Here is an 18,909-nt window from a genome sequence, read left to right on the forward strand (position 1 = left end):
TGCAGCCCATAGTCACTTATTCCAATAATCCAGAATCTGGACTATTAACGAACGGCAATGAGTTTCTCACTAAGCAGTCCCTTCTTAGATGACTATGACAGATTATATTTAAATGAGAAAACTTAGAAAAACTTATTTAACACACATTTTGCTCAAATTTTTGCTTTTTAAAATTACACAGAATTGGGGGCACCTGGGTGGCTCAGCTGGTTAAGCGTCTGCCTCTGGCCCAGGTCATGATCCTGGAGTCCCGGGATCGAGTCCCACATCGGGCTCCCTGCTCAGCAGGGAGTCTGCTTCTCCCTCTGACCCTCCCCCCTCTCATGTGCTCCCTTTCTTTCTCTCAAATAAATAAAATCAAAAATAAAAATAAAAAAATAAAATAAAATTACACAGAATTGGGCGCCTGGGTGGCTCAGTCATTAAGCGTCTGCCTTCGGCTCAGGTCACGATCCCAGGGTCCTGGGGATCGAGTTCCACATCAGGCTCCCTGCTCAGCCAGGAGTTGGCTTCTCCCCCTGCCTCTGCCTCTGCTTGCGTGCTCTTTCTTGCTTTCTCTCTCAAATAAATAAAATCTTTAAATTAAATAAATAAATAAAATTACAGAGAATATTCCCACAGCATATCTAGATTGAGTACTACAAAATCTTTAAAAAGTTGAGCAATAAGCAAGACCTTAAAAAATTATTTATAAGGGGTACCTACCTGGATGGCTCAGTCAGTTAAGCGTCTGACTCTTGATTTTGGCTAGGTCATGATCTCAGGGTCGTGAGACTGAGCCCTGCTTGGGACTCTCTCTCCCTCTCCCCCTCTGCCCCTCCCCCACCTCCCTCTCTTTTAAAAAAAAAAAAGTTATTTATAAAACAAGACATACTGGGGCATCTGCATGGCTCAGTTGTTAAGCGGGTGCCTTCGGCTCAGGTCATGATCCCAGTCTTGGGATCGAGCCCCGCGTTGGGCTCCCTGCTCCGTGGGAAGCCTGCTTCTCCCTCTCCCTCTCCCCCTGCTTGTGTTCCCTCTCTCACTGTGTCTCTGTCAAATAAATAAATAAAATTTAAAAAAAAAGATAATACTAAATTTAGCATCTAAAATTGAGTAGGGAAAAAAAAACAACCTGGGAATATTCACCACGGTTCTCTACTATAAAATACCTTAAGGGATTTTTTATTTTTTTATTTTTTGTTTTGTTTTTTTTTTATTTTATTTAATCCCTGAGAAAGAAAATATTATTAAAGCCAGACTGGGGGCATCCGGGTGGCACACTTGAGCATCCTGACTCTTGCTTTTGGCTCGGGTCATGATCTCAGGGTCGTGGGATCAAGCCCCACAGTCTGCTTGAGATTCTCTCTCGCTGTCCCTGCCCCTCCCGCTAGTGCTCTCTCTCTCTCAAATAAATCTTAAAAAAACAGCCTGACTTCCCTTAAACTAATACACTAATCCAGATTACTGAAGAAATTACAGTATGTAGATTAAAATTATAGAAAAGGCTTCCATTTTCACTTAGACAACCGAAAAACGGAGGATCTCCCCAAATGACAGATGTGTATGAACTGCAGCGCCTATACATACATGCCCCTTTTTTACAGGAAAGCAAAGACCGTGAGATAGCAAGTAAGTCAATTTTATCTTAGAGCCTCAACTCTCTCACTTGTTAAAAAAAATAAATTAAGATAATCTCAAGAATCTCCATCCCACAAACTAAACTGTAACTATCAAAGAGTATCAATATTCTTCTATGTAAAGACTCACTTTCAAATCTTGTTTACTGAATTTATTTTGCAAATACTCTATTTCCAGAAATAATGAAGAATTTTCTTAACTTTTCCCTGCTCCATCTGTTATTAAGTTCTGGTAGGCAAGCCCAATTTTTAAAATATATACTAAGTTAATGATCACTTAATAGATGTAAGCAGTATCAAAAATTTATTCTTAAAATAAAGCCATCAAACATTCATCATATACCACCTATGAATTACTTGTGCCAAATAATAATAGTTATCAAACCTGAATAAGATCAAGCTTCCAGATCTAATTACCGGTTTACAGGATTATAGGGGATAGAACTGATTCCATGGAGATGCAATCAGCAAATTCCTGTGTGGGGGGGTGTGTATTAAAATTTAAATACATGTTAAAAATTAACTTGAACACTGATTTGTTATTAAGAAATTATTAAAATTTTAAGGTGTGATTAACAGCGTGGTACCTATGCTCTTAAAACAGTCCTTTCCAGGGCGCCTGGGTGGCCCAGTCGGTTAACCATCTTGCCTTCAGCTCAGGTCATGATCCTGGAGTCCCAGGCTCAAGTCCCACATCGGGCTCCCCACTCTGCTTCTCCCTCTGACCCTCCCCCTTCTCATGCTTTCTCTCTCCCTCTCTCAAATAAATAAATAAAATCTTAAAAAAAAAAAACAAGTCCTTTTCAGGGCGGCTGAGTGGCTCAGTTAGTTTAAGTGTCCAACTCTTGAATTCGGATCAGGTCAAGATCTCAGGTTTGTGAGATCAAGATCAGGCTCAGCACTGGGCATGGAGCCTGCTTAAGGTTCGCTCTCTGTCTCTCGTCTGCCTCTCACCGCCCCCCCTTTCTTTAAAAAAAAAGAAAAAAAAGAGTCCTTTTCTTTTACTGAAAATATTTACAGTGCTGTAAAATGTCTAGAATTTGCTTTAAAATACTCCACTGGAAGTAGGAGGAACATAAATGACAGATACATGAGAATTCATTTTTCTAGTCCATATATATGTGTATATGTGCTGGAAGCTTTTCATAATGAAAAATTTTTCAATCTATTAGGAAAGTAACAAATGCTGCTCAAGACTGAGAATTAAGGCTCAGACTATTAGAAAAAGAGCAGGAGGAGCTCCTGGGTGGCACAGTCACTTAAGCGGTGGACTCTTGGTTTCAGCTCGGGCTGTGATCTCAGGGTCTTGGGAAGGAGCCTCTTGTCGGTCTCTGTACTCAGCATGGAATCTGCTTAAGATTCTCTCTCTCCCTCTGCCCCCACCCCCCACGCTCGTGCTCTCTGAAATAATAAAATCTTAAAAAAAAAAAGAAAAGGAGCAAGAAGCAGTACACTGTGTAATATTCAGACTGCTACTCAAACCACGGTCCAGGAGCCTGTGATAGTCCACAAACTGTTTACTGGTCTGTAGAAAAATTGACAGCAAGCATTTTCAAAATTCTGTAGTAATTTTACAGGATAATTTTATGACTATTGAGTCTAATAATAAATAAAACATTTGTGTTTGAGAAGCAATGTTAAAACATTTAGAAAACTTACAAATACAGCCTCTTTCTACAACTTGCAGGTACAGTTCATAAAATAAGAGAAAATCTATCAAATTATGAACCAAAGTTTATTTCATCTTAAACTTGCACAGGTGAATATCACACTTCAGAAAACTAAAAGTTAAAAAGTGATAAAAACCTGTCTTTTCAATGTCTCTCATGAACAAAGATGCAAAAATCCTCAAGAAAATATTGGCAAATCAAATCCAACAATGTATAAAAAGAATTATATACCACAAGCAAGTGGGGTTTATCCCAGATATGCAAGGCTAGTTCAATGTTCAAAAAATCAATTAATGTAATCCTTCATATCAACACACTGAAAAAGAAAAAAACCACAAGATCACACAAATACATGCAGAAAAGGCATTTGACAAAATCAAACACCCATTCATGGAGCAGGGGGTAAACTCTCAGCAAACTAGAAACAGAGGGGAACTTCCCCAACATGGTAAAGAGCATATACAAAAAAACTACAGCTAACATCATATTTAATGGTGAAAAACTAGAAACTTTTCTACTAAGATCAGTAATAAGGCAAAATGTTCCCTCTCCCCATTCCTTTTAACATCAAATTGGAAATTCTAGCTAATGCTGTAGAAGAAAATTTTAAAAAGTACACAAATTGGGAAGAAAAATAAAACTGTCTTTATTGAGAGATGATAGGACTATCTACATAGAAAACCCCAAAAAATCAACAAAATGACGCCTAGAGCTAATAAGTGATTATAACAAGGTTGCAGGATACAAGGTTAATATACAAAAGTCAATTGCTTTCCTATATAACACAATGAACAAACGGAATTTGAAATTAAAAACATTATCACCATTTACACTAGCACCCCCAAAAGTGAAATACTTGGGTATAAATCTAACAAAACACATACAAGACCTATATGAGAAAAACTATAAAACTCTGATGAAAGAAATCAAAGAGGAACTAAATAAATGGATTATTATTCCATGTTCATGGAAGGGCAGACTCAAAACTGTCAAAATCTCACTTCTTCCCAACTTCATCAAGAGATCCAATGCAATCCCAATCAAAACGCCGGGAAGTTATTCTGTGGGTATCAACAAAGCAATTCTAAGTTTATATGGAGAACCATAATTTCCAGAATAGCCAACAAAGTACTGAAGAAAAAAAAAACAAAGTCTGAGAACTGATACCCCTAACTTCAAAACTTACTATAAAGCTACAATAATCAAGACAGTGTGTTATTTGCAAAATAGACAAGTCAATGGGATAGAACAGAGCCCAGAAAGAGACCTACAAATATAGTCAACTGATCTTTGACAAAGGAGTAAAGGCAACACAATGGAGAAAAGATGTCTTTAAAAAAAAAAAAATGGCACTGGAACAACTAGACACCCATATGCAAAGAATTTACCCTAGACACAGACCTCACATCCTTCACAAAAATTCACTCAAAATGGATCACAGACCTAAACGTAAAATGAAGAACTATAAAATTCCTAGAAGACAAAATAAAAGGATATCTAGATGACCTTAGCTATGGCAATGACTTTTTAGATAAAATACCATGAAAAATACTTTCTGAAGTACTTCTTATTACAGTTAAAAACTTCCACTCTGCAAAACACACTGTCAAGGGAATGAAAAGATAAGCCAGAAAATAGGAGAAAATATTTGCAAAAGCCCTATCTGCTACAGGACTGTTATCCAAAATATACAAAGAACTCTTGAACCTTAACAATAACAAACAATCCAATTAAAACATGGGCAAAAAATCTAAACAGACAAACCTCACCAAGGAACATCTACAGATGGCCAATAAACACATGAAAAAAATGTTCAACATCCTATGTCAAGAGGAAACTGCAAATTAAAATAACAATTAGGGACCATTACACACCTATCAGAACGACCAAAATCCAGAACACTGATAACCCCAAATGCTAGCAAGGACATAGAGCAACAAGACCTCTCATTCATTACTGATGGGAATGCAAAATAGTATAGCCACTTAGGAACAGTGTTTGAGCATTTACAAAACTACACATGCTCTTACCATACAATCCAGCAACTGTGCACCTTGGTATTTACCCAAAGCAGCTGAAAACTTATGTCCACACAAAAGTCTGCATACAGATGTTATTCGTAATTGCCAAAACTTGCAAGCAACCAAGATGTCCTTCAGTAGGTGCGACACATGATCTGAGGTGAATGGATAAACTGTGGTACGATGAAATACTATTCAGCACTAAAAACAAGTGAGGGATCAAGCCTTAAAAAGACACAGAGGAACCTTAAATGCCTATTACTAAGTGAAAGACGCCAATATGAAATGGCTATATACTGTGTAATTCCAACTACATGATACTCTAGAAAAAGCAAAACCAAGGAGTAAAAAGATCAGTGGTTGCCAGGGGTTGTGGGGAGGGGAGAATGTACAGGCAGCGCAAAGAGGATTTTTAGGGTTGTAAAAATATGCTGTATGACACTATAATGGTGGATACTTGTACATTCTATGGGTTTTGACATATATAGAATGACAACACTAAGAGTGAACCTTAACGTAAACTATGGAGTCTGGTTGATGATAATTCATCAACTGTAACAAATGTACCACTCTGTTGTGATTGATACTGGGGAAGGCTATGCATGTGTTGGGGCAAGGGATATAGGAGAACTCTCTATACTTTCTGCTCAATTTTGCTATGAACCTATACCGCTCTAAAAATAAAGTCTATTTTTAAAAATCTGCTTAATGTTTCTTTTTAAGTCACTAATACACAGGAAACATTTTCTTTAAAAAAAAAAATCAGCTCTCAAAGAATGATAGTTTTAAAAAGGCCACAGTAACTTTTGGTTTGAACCTAAAGCTGTTTCTAAAAAATAAAACCAAATTTGAAATACAGTCACACCTAAAGTCTTAAATTAAAAAAACAAAAAGACACAGAAATTAGTATGAAGAGCTCCCAGTGACCAAATCTGGATCAACTTGAGCATCACCATAAACAATGACAATTTTTTTTTTATTTTTTTAAGATTTTATTTATTTTAGAGGAAAGAGAGAACAAGCAGGGGAGGAGGAGCAGAGCGGGAGGGACATGGAGGGGGTAAGAATCCCTCAACCACACTCCACGCTGAGCACAGAGCCGACCAGAGGCGGGGCTTGATCCCAGGAACCCTGAGATCACGACCTGAGCTGAAACCAAGGGTCAGGCACTTAACAGACTGAGCCACCCAGGCACCCCGACAATAAAGATTTTAAAACACTGACTAAAATAAAAATCTGTAAGTCTACACAGACACCGATAAACACACAAATAAGTAAATAAGAGAAAGCTCCTCCTTACAGTAAAAATCCAACTAATGAATGCAAAAAGTAACTGGATTAGAAAATCACCCTTTGGAGGCGCCTGGGTGGCTCAGTCCGTTAAGCATCTGCCTTCGGCTCAGGTCATGATCCCAGGGTCCTGAGACCAAGTCCCACATCCGCAAGGAGAAGCAAGGAGCCTGCTTCTCCCTCTGCCTGCAGTTCCCCCTGCTTGTGTGCACTCCCTGACAAAATCTTTTTTAAAAAATGGCAAAAGACTGCAACACATAATCTGAGATTTTCTTTTGCCTTTATAAAGAACATTAATGGAGTAAGTGCCAAATTTGAGTAAGATTTATAGAATCTTGGGGCACCTGGCTAGCTCAGTTGGTAGAGCATGCAACTCTTGATCTTGGGGTTGTAAATTCGAGCCCCATGTTGGGTGTAGATATTACTTAAAAATACAAAAATAATAAAACCTGCATCTTAAAAAAAAAAGATCTGTAGACTCTTATTAAGAATAACATAATATCATACAATGTTAATTTCCTGTTTTGATCGTTATATTGCGGTTATGTAGGAGAAAGCCCAATATTTTTAGGAACTATACACTGAAATATTTAAGGATAAAGGGGTATCATGTCTGCAACTGATTTTCAAACAGTTCTGGGGAGAATATATATTTGTTATTTATATATATCCACATCACACAATAAATCTTACTATTTACAAAGTACTTTCACATACATTATTTTTATCCTGATAAAAACCATGAAATAGGTATAAAAGAGTCCTTTTATCAGAGAATAAATCTGCCTCTTATACCCTAAGCCTTTCTCAAGAATTAGCCCTTCTTTCCATCCGTATCAAGCCCTAGCTCATCATTTCTTTCCTCAACTATTTTTATAACTGGTTTTCCTACCTTCTTACTCCACATCTCTACCAGAGCGGTCAAAAAAGAAGGAAAAGAGGGGCGCCTGGGTGGCTCAATCAGTTAAGCATCTGCCTTCAGCTCAGGTCATAATCCCAAGGTCCTGGGATGGAGCCCTCCATCGGGCTCCCTGCTTAGCAGGGAGCTTGCTTCTCTCTCGCGCGCGCACAAATAAAATCTTAAAAAAAAAAAAAAAAAACAAGGAAAAGAAAAAAAATCTGATGTTGCTGTTCTGCAGCTCTGAAATTTTCAAGGGCATCCTACCAAAGTTAAAAATCCTAAACGGGGTATCAAAGGCCCTTCCTGACAGGTCTTTTAAGTATCTGCTCAGTCACAGAAACACAAACACGCACTTCAAGAATATCCTACAATATTTTCCTTTAGTGATTTACTAGTGCCTTTCACCAAAGTGTTAAGGTGAAATCTACTTTAATCTACTATGGAAAGATCAGTTCCGTCTCTTGATGTTTATATTTATTTCTCCCATATACAGGAAAATGTACTGCACTTCTTAGATGCAAATTCAAGTCCCTCTCCACCTCTTACTGAATCTCAGATATTGGCCAAATGATTAAGACCCAAAGGTCTTCACTGAAAAAAATTATGCTAATAATGCCACACCTGTCTTTAAGTAGGTACTAAAACTAATAACCTCAAGATCCACATCCCATAATTAATACTACCAACAATTGCCAGCTTGAAATAACACCACCTTAAATTACGTATGGAGCTTTAGGCCACAGAACACTTACGTTATTTCCCTTAATCCTAAGAACCCTCAGGTATTCTCCCTTAAGATACTCTAGAATCTTCCTGAGGTACAAGTATATTCATTTTAATGACAAGGAATCCAGGGCTCCAGGGAAAGTAAAATGACTTGCCCAGGGTCACAAAGCTTTAAGAAATAAACCCCGAATTCTGACTCTGGTTTTTTCTCACTAGTGTACCAGAGCCTTCCAGGATTACAAAAGCATTTCCCTAGAATAAAACATGAATATTAGGTGACAAGACAGGCTGACTGTAGTCACTGTCTCTAGCTACCACAAAGCACTGACACTGACACTACCTCCAAAACAAGTCCCAGAATCTTGACTTTCCTCCAGAATCCCCTAGGTGTGAACCCCTAGTCCCAGGCACCGTCAGCTCTCCTGTGGATTACTGCAAAGCTCCCCACTCTTCTCACTGCTTTCTAATCTATCCACCACCCTTACATAGAAGCCAGATGGATTCTTTAGAAATGTGAACCCCATCACAACACAAGGATTTAAAATCCTCTAATGGCTTCCCAATCCACTCAGAATAAAATTAAAACCAGCCCTTCTTAAAAATCTCTACATAAAAAATGGAATTCATTCTGTTCCCTTTTACCAGCAAGCTCGATCTCACGTTAAGAGTTTTATATTTGAAATCTCTTCTGCCTTGAATGCTCTATCCCCAGATTTTCATATGGCCAGCTGTCGTCACTGAGATCTAGGTTTAAACACCACCTCCAAAGAAAGATTTTCCCTGACCACTCAGTCACATCCACCAAATCACCCTGCTTGCGTTATCTACATGGCACTTAACCACTATCTGGTTTTTCCCCTTGTTTGCTCCTAGACTGCCTCTCCATACAGGAATGTAAATACAAGTCTTGTTCACCTGGGTATCTCAACATCCAGTATGGTTGCTTTTTGAACAGTGACTAGGTCATTATTAAATGTTTTAATTTCAGTAGCCTTTGTAACAGTGTTTTATATAATCTACTTTTTGAAAATCTTAACTTCAGAACACACAGTAAGTGCCCAAAAATTAATCTGCTGGATGAATTTATATAAAAACAATGCCTTCAGATTTTCAACTTAATAAATATCCCCCATATATCCCACCATACACACAAAGAGAGACAGAGATGGAGTGGGGAGACAGAATTCTCTCTTCCTGTCTGTGAAGATGATCCATACTGAAGAGGATCTCTCCACCTTTCTAATTCCGAGTCCCACAATACTAGCTCTGGGGAAGGTGAGGCGAGGACTGGATAGGAGCGCCTTGCCGACCTCACCCACATGCTTTAGCTATCCTGAAGCCTCTGCTGGTCCGTCCACAGGACACGTCATCTTCACGTCTCCATACCCCTCACACACAGGTTCGCTCCTGCACAGGACGCTTGCCCCTTCCCAACCCCCATCTTACCCAGTTTCAGAAATGTAGTACTTCTGCAAGGACCAGCTTAAATGTTCCCATCTCTATAAAGCCCTTCCTGACCTATACCTAACCTGTACTAATTCAGTCACTTCCTTACCACTTCATAGTACTTAGTTTTGTGAATTATGGTTTGTTTCCAATGACTGCCTGTAGAAAAATTCACCTTTATGTCTCTATAAACAGTGTCTCCTCTGCAACAGTCACTTACTCATCATTTAGGCAATAAAAAGCAACGAAATATTCTACTGGTATTTACTGAATGGATAGCATTTCAAAACAAAATTAGTCAAAAACTGCAAATTACTGTAGTTCCCATGTGAAAACAAACTTTAGCTTCACAAAACACCAAAAAACGAGTTTTTATAATAAAAATTTTTAATAACATATTACCCACCCTGACCAAAAAAAAGCAAAGGATTTAGAAGTGTTATTGTTAAGAATCACAGAAATGATGTCTTCCCTTCAGAACTCCAATCAAAGTGTATTGCTGCAATTTAACAGTTACCATATGACCCAGCATTCCCAGGTATATACCCAAGCGAAATGAAAACTTATGTCCACCAGACACTTGTACACAGTTATTCATAGCAGCATACTTCGTAACAGCCAAAAAGTGGAAACAACCTAAATGTCCATCAATCAATGAATGGATAAACACAAAACAAAATGCGGTATATCCACACAATATTAATTATTCAGCCATAAAAAGAGTACCAATACATGTTAGTTACAACACGATAAACCTTGAAAACATTATGTTAAGTGAATGAAGCCAGACATAAAAGAGGTCATATTGTATGATTGATTCCACTTATATGAAATGTACAAAACAGGCAAAACCATAGAGACAGAAAAATTAGTGGTTCCCAGGAACTGAGGCAAAAGAGGGAATGACTGGCTGATGGGTACAGTTTTTGGGGTGATGAAATGTTCTGGGTAGTGGTGATGGCTACACAACTTTGTGAAATCACTAAAAACTAATGAATTATATACTTCTTAAAAGGGTGAATTTCGGGGCACCTGGGTGGCTGGCTCAGTTGGTTAAGTGTCTGCCTTCGGCTCAGTTCATGATCCCAGAATCCTGGGATCAAGCCCCAGGTGGGGTTCCCTGCTCAGCTGGGAGCCTGCTTCTACCTCTGCTTTTGCCCCTCACTCCCACCCCCTGGCTCACACACGCACTTCTCTCTCTCAAATAAATAAAATCTTTAAAAAAAAAAAAATTTCATGGTATATGAAATAAACTTCAATGAAACTGTTACTTTAAAATTAAGAAAAAAAGTGGAAAGATATGCAACTGATTCCCACAAGCTTTATGCACGCAAATATTTTTTTTTAAAGATTTTATTCATTTATTTATTCATGAGAGACAGAGGGAGAGAGAGAGAGAGAGAAGCAGAGGGAGAAGCAGGCTCCCAAGGAGCAGGGAGCCCGATGCGGGACTCGATCCCAGGACTCTGGGATCATGACCTGAGCCAAAGGCAGATGCTTAACCATCTGAGCCACCCAGGCACCCGCAAATATTCTTTTATTTACGTGCATTCAAGCCACATAAAATTTTGACTTACCAAATGGTGAAAAGCCAAAATTATGTTGTGTTGATTAAGGAGAGAGTGAGACAGCCTGCCCTCAATATAGGAACTATAAAGGAAATTAGTTTTTTCATTACTGAAAAGTTAAATTCACTAGGCAGCTGAAAAATTATCAACTTTATATTCAATTTACCTGACCAACATCCATTTTAAAATTCAAAAATTCAAAAAAAAAGTTTTTAAAGATTTTATTTATTTGAGAGCGAGAGAGAGAAAGAGTGCGTGAACACAAGTGGGGGGGCAGAGGGAGAGGGAGAAGCAGACTCCCCACTGAGCAGGGAGCCCGATGTGAGACCAGATCCCAGGATCCTGGGATGATGACCTGAGCAGAAGGCAGACGCTTAACCAACTGAGCCACCCGGGCGCCCCAAACTGATGGCTCTTGTCAAAAATTGCATCTTAACCAAAATACCACCCTCCCAGAAAGCAAAGAATGCTTACTGATCCAGATTTCTCAAATGGTAAAATTACCGGTTATCAACTCCACGGAAGTGCCTTTTCCAAATGCAAATAGCCTAAGTAAAAATGCTTAATATGTTTGGAAAGTTTGTTAACAGACTAACTTCAGCTTCGATTATGCTAAAAAGGTTTCTGAAGCTACCTTCTAAAAAAAAAAAAATCAATTACAAGGAAAAAATATTTTGATGAACTGGAAGAAGAGGACAAGTTTCCACATACATGCACTGGATAAATCAAGATTGTTTACTGCTAAGAGACTACGTATCCATAAAATACCAAGCCTCCTACTCATACACACAACAGAAACATTTTCCGACTACATCAGCACCCACCCATGTACTATATAATTATACATGTTATCCTCGGTGTACAAAAATACTATGGACCGGCTTGTTTGTGTTTTCTTCCAACAGTGTTGACAGGTAACAGTGAATCACACATTCTCCTGTGTCTCATCCGCCTCATGATCAATGTCACACACTGCCAACATCTGAGGTGAAGGATGCAAACAGACTACAGATGATTTTCTCCTTCTCATGATGCTAAATGCTACCTGTATACAAATATGGAATGACCTCCCCCTTAGCATTACTGGTGCCAAACTCAAACCCAAGTAACTGCACGAGGCTCAAATCTGAAGTAAACTACAGAAATGCAGTACTTATTTTTATCTGAATGATACATGATCATTACCAAATCATTGCGCACTCTCTACAGGAAGAAAACCACACTAATAATAGAAATAAACATACTGACAAAAAAAATTTGAGACAGACATAACTTCAAATATTTTATTTCATAAATCATCAAAATCCCAGAAACCTCACTACTTAGAAGACTATGAACAGCATATCCTAGAACAATTCTATAACCAAAAATACTTTGTCAGATCATGTATCCATATTTCAGTGCTGAATACACGGTCTTCACAGAAAAAGAATTCATACCCATTTCTCAGAGGTCTTAAAATCTAATTGGGAAGTAGAATAAAAACATAAAAAGATATATTGAAATCCAGCCTAGCATATGCTAAGAAAAAAAAAAAGTCCCCCACAAAAAAAGAAGTGAATAGAAAAAGAAGTGAATAGATCCCTTGAGGTTGTAGTCCAAAAGGCTTCTCAAGAGACAGGACTCAACTGGGCCCAAAGTAAAGAGAATATCCAAGAATACTGCGGAAGAGGGTTTCAAACAGAAAAAAAGGCACAAAGAAAGGCCAAGAGGAGGGACTTCACAGCAGCAACAAACAAGTTAGTTTGGCTAGAACTAAGAATCCACAAAGGGAAGAAAAAAAGAGTTAAGACTGAAGTGGATCCGGGCCAGGTTACAAAGAAACTTCACCACCACACCAAGAAGCTTAAACCTTACTTTGCATGTAACGAGTGTTCTGGAAGTTTTTATGTTGTGAGTGAGGGGATGAGAGTGTTAAAATGTTCAAGATATTATTAACCCAAAGCATAAGCAAGCACAAATATTCCAAATGAGACTGCACATCACTGGGAGAAAATGCGTTCAAACCCAGGCCTAAGAGTTTATTACTGGGGGAGAAGGGAGGCAGCAGCAATGCTCAAATAATAAAACTTAACCAAGTGAAATAAAAACCTAAGTGCTCTACTTTTCCAACTCCCATTTAAAGTTTCCACTTATTATAAAAGCAATGTAAGTGTAAAGCACATTGAACAGCCCTCACTATATCAATTACACATAGCAGGCAATTTACCTCAAATATTGTACAACTGGATGGAGAGTTCCATAACTGTTTTAACCCTGAGCCCTTAAATGTGATATGCCGTAACCCTTATCACTGTACAGAGGCGGATTGGGGCCATAAGTTGAAAATACACAACCAAGAATGAGTTCATCATACTAACCCAGGCATATTTCAAGAGTAACTAAATGAGTGTCTCAATGCTCTGAGTGTCTCAATGTTCTGAAGCATTAATAAAAGGTGTTGAAACATTAACAGAAATAAAAATCCCTCATGGCATTCAACTATCCCCCCCAAAGATTAAAATGTGTCAGTACTGTCCTCTTAGTTTCCCTAATAGCCCAAAAAAACCAATGTCATGAAATTTTAGTATAAGTAAGTGAATGCATATCTTAGAATTACCTCATTTAATTAATAATAACCAGGAGACGAGATTCAGCTTTATTTTTCACAAACACAGTTTATGTGACTTTTCCAAGGCCCTTGGCACAAACCAAGATCAAAATTTTTTATGGTTTCCCCTGGCGTATGATTTGTACAGAGTCGTCCATGTCTGATCAAAACAGGGGTACCCTTGAGGTCGCACAAGTGATAAAGTCAACTAAAAGACCACAAGGAGAAGAACCACTCATTATATAAGGTTTCCAAGACTGGAGGGTTTCTCAACCGTAGTCCGAAACCAATATTCTCGTACGTTAAATGTATTGACAATACCATAAACCATACCGTGAGCAAAGAGACCAAAATAGAGAGTAGAGAGGATGGCCCTGAACCTGGTAGTAGTCTATGGAGTTAATGGAAAAGGAGACTCAATCGACAGAAACTCAAAATTCTCAGCCACAGTGTTTCAAAACACCAGTGTATCTCAAAGATAATGGGCCGGTTCAAACTTCCAGGGTGAACCCAAACTGCCTGTCCCTTGCGCTTAACGCCAAGTATTCATTACAGTCCTTTTGTCTGTGAAATAACCCATACCAAACCACTGCGGAGAAAAAAACAAGATACTTGCACTGAACAATTGTTATTGCGAGCGAGGGGCAGACAATCCTTCCCCTAGTTCCAACTCCTCCTTCCCCTAGTTCCAACTGCTCCTCCCCAGCCCAGCCCCGTCGCCCCCCACCTCTATTTTCGTAGAAATGGCACCAACCGGAGGCCACCTTGGGAGGCAGAGAGGAAGCGGCTAAAGGGCCGAAATACAAGTTTGGAGACCAGCACCAACTTGTGGAGATGGAACCAAGTATTACGGCCTATTGCAGAGTAGGAGCGAAGCCCCACTCACCCGCCCGTAGGTGGCAGGAAAAGAAGTTGGGGGGCGGGAGGGGGGAATCTGGCGGAAGAGAGGTGGCAAGGTAGGCAGCGCGTCCAGCCGCGGCTGTTCGATGGTCGGTAAACAAGCGCGGCGGACCCACCCTCCCAGAGCCCCGGGCCTGTCCCCGCACGGAGAAAGCCCAAGATGGGAGCGCGGCGGCGGCCGACCGAGCCCCCTCGCCCCGCGTCGCCTCCCCTCGCCCGCGACACCGCCCCAGGGGGCGCGGGCGGGCGGCCCCGGAGACCCGGGCACCTCCACGGGGCGAGGGGCCGAGCAGGCCGCAGAGGGGGCCGCGAGGGGCCTGCAGTGGGGGCGCCCTCCCGGGGCCCAGTTACCTGGCGGCGGCAGCTCCTCCAGCTCCTGCTCCTTCTCCCCGTCCGATGCTCAGCGCCCGGCGGCGGCGGCGGCGGCAGCGGCGGCGGCGGCGACTCCCCGAGCAGCCCGCGGCGACGAGCCGAGCCCGGCCCCTCTCCGCCTCCCTCCGTGCCGCCGCCCGTCCCGCTGCTGCCGCCTCCGCCCTCTCCCCTCAGTCAGGACATGGTCTCCGCGGGCCCGCGCGCGGCTCCCGGCTACCGGGGGCGGGGGGGAGGGGGCAGAGGGGGCGGAGAGCAGGCGCGGAGGCGGGGTGCGCTCGGGAGGGAGAGGGGAAAGAGTGGTGGGGGGTCGGCCTCGGGCGCTGCGGCTCCTAATGGCGTCGGCGAGGGGCCCCGGAGCCAAATAAACCCCACGGTGAGCGGCACAACGTCAAGGCCGGACCCCGCCGCTCACCGCCCTGTCATTGGCCCGGAGGCCGCCAGCGACGCAGCCAATGGACGGCCGCCTCTTTCCGGGCGCAGGAGGCGGGCCGCGGAGAGGTGACGTCATGCCCGCGCCCGGCTCCGATTGTGAGGCTGCCGCCCGCGGGGCTGCGGGCCCTGGGCGCCTTGCGGGGCACGCCGAGAGGCGACAGAGCGGTGCGACGTACTCGGGGCAGGGGGACGCAGGCGACGCGCCGGGGGCGGCCCCGTGGCTGGCCGGCTCCCACTGCCCTGTCTGTGCTACCGATTCGCCCGACTTCCAAGCCCAACCCTGGGTCTCAGAGCTCCCGAGTTACTCAGTGACAGATTCTGCCTCGCTGTAATACAAACTCTTTATAAGACATCGGGGAAGATCAATGTTTAGGGTTTTACAGATCTGTTTTTTTACAATGTCTGTTGTTTTACGTAAACCCTGCCTTCGAGGCGGCTATCCATTTCTATGTGTGTGTGTATATGTTTGTATGTTACATACGTACAAATATGCACGATGAAGCCGTGGAATTCTATGCCTGTTCTATCGCAAAATAAAAATTTTTTTAAATCTAAGCCGTGGAGACTTTGCTTTCCGCTCTCTTCTACTGTCTCCTAGGTCTCTTATGGTTGCCTTTTCTGTAGCAAGTATTACCTTTTCTGTAAATTGTAAATTTAAGGCAGAGGCTAAATTACAACCCTGGAAAAAGTACTGCCAGGAGAGTTCCCAGAGCCCAAGTCTCAGAGTATGTTCTGTGGTGATGTATTTTGTGTATTTCTTCTTTTACTTTAAATATGGCCAAATAGTTAAGTCATTTAGCCTTGTGCTATAAAAGCCCGTGTGTCAAATTTTTCCAGCTGGAGAGCTTTGTTTTTCTTAGTGGGACTTGGCCTTGAGTTTTTCATACTTCAAATTTGTATTTCAAGAATCTGGAAGACCATAAAGTGCAGCAACTCTTTAAAAGTTGTAGACCTCTTTAAGTTATCTGTGGAAGAACTATAGCACTGTCAAAGGTCATTAGCAGTTGTACTGGACACCTCAGCTTCAATAGGAAGGATTATTGAGAGTTTAATTGGATTTGTGAAACTGGGAGACTTCATTTAGTAAAACTCTTCATGGTATTATTTTCATAAAAAGTTAAGGATATGTGTATAGCCTTACTATGGCCACTAAAGAATAATAACCTTGTAGAGCTACCCCTCACCAACGACCTTTCATAATGTTGGTATACTTTATCCTCACAGCCATTCCTGTGACAGAGATTTTCAACAATCCCCATCTTCCCAGAACATTATTTGGTCAAAGACTTGTCAATAAATTGAGTTTAAATGGCAACAGTCATTTGCCTACAAAACTTAACACATATTCTCAAACATATAATTAACACAACTGTAGATTAAATTAAACAGCACATTACTATGTAAGAACAAATGGTTCAACCAACATTTCGCTTTGAAAGTATTTTAAGAGCCTCTGAGTACCTCCAGCTTCCCCTTCCTGGACCTCAGCTGCAAACCACGTCTCCTAGGAGTGTTATCACTCTTCACAAACCAAGAAGAGCGGAGAAAGAAGAAAGGCAGAATTCGGTGTTTTTGTTTAGTTTGAGTTGTAGTTGATTTTGTTAAGGGGATCTTGTTGGGGCAAGGCTTATGAACTCTTCACTCACGTTAGACTTGCACCATGTGCCAAGGAACAATAAGTAGACAAAGATGAGTAAGACACAATCTGTGTCTGAGGGACTACAGCGTAGGAAAGAGAGCAAGACAAAAATAACCATAATTACAATATGAGGTGGAATGTGCTAAGTAAATTCAAATGAAAATTACCTTGTAATTGAGAGGAAGAGCAAATCCCAAAATGACTCTATGTTAAAGCTGGAAAAAAGTATGCACTATTTAAAAAAAAATAAAGTTCTTTTTATTTTTATTAGAACTCTTGTACTAAAGTGTAGGGACAGTATAGTTTTGTTTACAGTCTGTTTTGGCTTCCGGGTGTTTCCCAAATAACCCGTAGAAAATAAAATCTCCATTTCACTCGTTGCGAAGGTCTTGAATGCCAAATGATGCATCTATACTTAATTTCTTTACTAGTTCAAAGCCATGGAAAGGTTTGTGAGCAGGAAAGTGCCAGTACTGGAGCTATATAACCTTGGAATGTCTGTGGGACAAACTAGGGTAGAACTAGCAACAGGGACAAAGAAACCAATTAAGAAATAAGAACCCCAAACCAAAGTAGCTGTCGGAATGGAAAGGAGGGACAGACATGAACTAAGGTGGCAGGAGAAGGGTCAGGGTTTGCCAGTGTCTGAATCTGAAGCAAAAGAACCAAAAGTCTGAGAATTCTGGCTGATAGTGGGATGGTTAACAGTGTGAAACACGGGAGAGGAACTAGAGAAGAGGGGATCAGGTATGTCCAGATCCTGGGCTCAGGAGGAAATGTGTGCAAGCAGGGGAAATGCCGGTCTGAAATGTGATAAGCCAGAGCTGAAAAATAAACATCAGGGGCTTATCTATGTAGAAGTGACTACTACAGTCACAGGAATAGGAAACAACTCTAAAGGAGGAGAAAAGACTGGTCGAAAAGACAGGAGATTAAAAAAAAAAAAAAAAAAAGTGTTCTCAAAGCCCGAGCAGCAGTAAGCCTCAAGAACATGGTAATAAACAATGTCCGATTCTAGAGACTTCAGAATTAGAACAGAGAAAAGGTCACTGGGTTTGACAAACAAGAGGCTTAGTGACCTTCTAGAGAACCATTCGCAGTGGGATGGTGGAGAAAGAAGCCAGATTTCAAAAGCTGAAGGCATGTGTGGGCATTGAAGCAGTGAGATTATAGGCTACCAGTCCAAGACGTTTGCCAATGTAAAGAAGGCAGGAGATATAATAATAGACCCAGGGAGTAACAAGAATAAGGGAAAGGTTTTGTTTTCTTTTACATATTTTTTTAAAGAATGAGTGTATCTGTGTACTTTTGTAAACAGAGAAGGTAAAGAAGGAAAAAAGTGATTCAAATCCAGTAGGGAGGTGACCCAGAACACAGTGCTTTGTCTGGGCAGGCAGAAGGGCCCATACTTTCTCAGAAACGAAAGGAAAGACGCCGTGAAAAAATAGTGGTGCGGGGAGATTCTGATCGGAGGGAGGTGATAGAGCAGACTCCATAGCCTTTCTCCTCCTGCAGGCAGCAGGCGCAGGTCACCTGCTCAGGGCCGGGCCAGGAAGCTGGAGGAGAACTGAGGGATGTCGGGACGAAGGTTGGGAGGAAGCAAACCAAGAAGAGTGGAGAAAGAAGAGCAACAAGGAACCACTTTCTCCAACAAGGTAGAGAAGTCCGGAGTCAGACCCAGAACAGGGGGGCCAGACCTCAGAGGCCACCTAGGGGAGATGACATTTCCAAATAA

The 18,909-nt window shown here is 41.3% G+C and overlaps 1 protein-coding gene across 2 annotated transcripts in view; it reads right to left on the reverse strand.

Moving 5' to 3' along the window:
• Positions 1-15,496, reverse strand: part of ZRANB1 (zinc finger RANBP2-type containing 1) — a 65,909-nt gene extending 50,413 nt beyond the window's left edge. The window contains exon 1 of one of the 2 annotated variants that reach the window (XM_025880093.2): positions 15,083-15,496. The gene's annotated coding sequence lies outside the window, so the exon portion shown is untranslated. The remainder of the gene's footprint in view (positions 1-15,082) is intronic. The other variant, XM_073884718.1, reaches the window with a different exon arrangement.
• Positions 15,497-18,909: the final 3,413 nt, after the last annotated feature.

The sequence above is a fragment of the Callorhinus ursinus genome, unplaced genomic scaffold (genome assembly GCF_003265705.2).
Source record: "Callorhinus ursinus isolate GAN/ISIS: 27379988/994484 unplaced genomic scaffold, GSC_fseal_2.0 scaffold58, whole genome shotgun sequence".
In the NCBI taxonomy this organism is placed as follows: domain Eukaryota; kingdom Metazoa; phylum Chordata; class Mammalia; order Carnivora; family Otariidae; genus Callorhinus; species Callorhinus ursinus.